A 1,706-nucleotide genomic window follows, 5' to 3' on the forward strand; every position below is an offset into this window, starting at 1 on the left:
TTCTTTTTCCTACAACTTATTTTTTTTTTCCCATGTGACTGACAATTCACCTTTATTTCATTCTAAGGATAAAGAGATTATCCTACCTCCCTCAAAGGAACAAAACTGTCCAGGGCATATAGAATCACCCAAAATGGGTTAGCAGAGGCTTTAGGGTTCTCTGAACCTACTTCTGCTTTAGAAGGAAGGGGAATCCCTAAAATCCTCTTGCAATGAGAAAACTGGTGGGGCACAGTGTAGGCAACCAAGACAACCTTACCTTCAGTAAACCTCTCCTCACCTCCTCTTCACATAACAGGAAAAGAACAGTCTCCAGATGTATGATTTCTTGGGACTCTCTTTCAGGCCCATTCTCTTTCCTAGGATAATCTTTCCTCCCACTACCTCACTTTCTTCAGGAGAGTACAGGACATGAGCCTGACAGTAAGGAAACCTCTAGCAGCAAGACGCAGGAAATTAAGAGACATACTTCCAAATATATTGCTCCTTGTCATCATTACTTCAGCACCCCACCCTGTTCCTTCCCATCAGCATTCCCATTCTATAGAGGCCAGTAAGAAGCATTGCATTCTATCATTCTGCTCAGATACCCCAGTAAAAGAGTGGTCAGAGTTTTCCAGTGAAGGTATCGGTCAGTAAAAGTATAGATGTGGGAGTGGTGAGTGACATTGTAGAAAGACAATGTGCCAGCCTCATAGTCCAGGAATATACCCACCCACCTGGGTTTGAATTTTATGCAGAAACAGGTGAAAGGTGAGTTCATGGATGTATATTTTTTTCCATTCCACAATTTCACCCTCCAGTATCCTGTCTCAGGCAGTGGAGTTAGGTCGACTTTTCTGCTCACAGAGTCCTGGCACACACCTACTGCACAGTGGGACTTACCATCCACTTCCACCTCTCAGTAATGACAACCTGAAGTGAAACCCTCTGTGGCCAGGACACAGGGGTAAAACGCAAAGCACTGAGGTGTATCAGGTAAGTCCCGAAGTGGAGTTTCCACAAACTTGACACTTTTTCGGTCCTCTGGTAGGAGTAGGTTAGGGTGAGCTGTCTCTGTGTCCAGGATCACATCCATTTTCTAGTGCACTTTTGACATCTTTGAGCATCTCAAAACCTGACTAGGTACTTGCCCTCTATCTCAGCAGTGAGATGGGCAAGATCTCGATGTTGCGACTCAAGCTGAGCAGCATTTTCCTGAAGCCTCTGCAGGATGTCTTCCTCCTCCTCCTCCAGCTCAGAGAGTAGAAGCTGCTGCTCTTCTTCTAGCCTTTGATGTAATTCCTCAAAATCCTCTGCAGTTGGATGCTCTCTTCTCTCCATTTGACACTTACTTGAGTTCCCCAGGCTGCTTCTCTTCAGATGACTTGCACTGGGTGATCTCTTGCAGTTTCTACTCCAGAGGCTCTAGATAATTTTGCAGCTTCTCCTTATACTCCTGTGGAGCATCACCCAGTGGCACGCTGGTGTGAGAGTGGTGGGTATGGGAGATCCCACACACCAAGCATACAGGTTCCTGGTCCTCACAGCAAAAGAGGTTAAAGACTTCATGGTGCTGGGGACAGAGACTACCATCTTGGGTTTTCTACTTGAAGGCTTGTAGCTGTTTGGCCTTTTCTACCATGTTACCTAGTTGCCTATTGGGTTGGAGGCTTCAATAGACATGTCTTGCAGCAAATGGAGAAGTCTCTTTCCAGTTCCTTCCA

General features: G+C 45.8%; 1 pseudogene; it reads right to left on the reverse strand.

The window, feature by feature from the left end:
• Window positions 1-582: 582 nt before the first annotated feature.
• Window positions 583-1,078, reverse strand: LOC140531591 (E3 ubiquitin-protein ligase TRIM39-like; annotated as a pseudogene).
• Between the last annotated feature and the right edge of the window lie 628 nt (window positions 1,079-1,706).

This window comes from Notamacropus eugenii, chromosome 3, assembly GCF_028372415.1.
Source record: "Notamacropus eugenii isolate mMacEug1 chromosome 3, mMacEug1.pri_v2, whole genome shotgun sequence".
NCBI classification, from domain to species: domain Eukaryota; kingdom Metazoa; phylum Chordata; class Mammalia; order Diprotodontia; family Macropodidae; genus Notamacropus; species Notamacropus eugenii.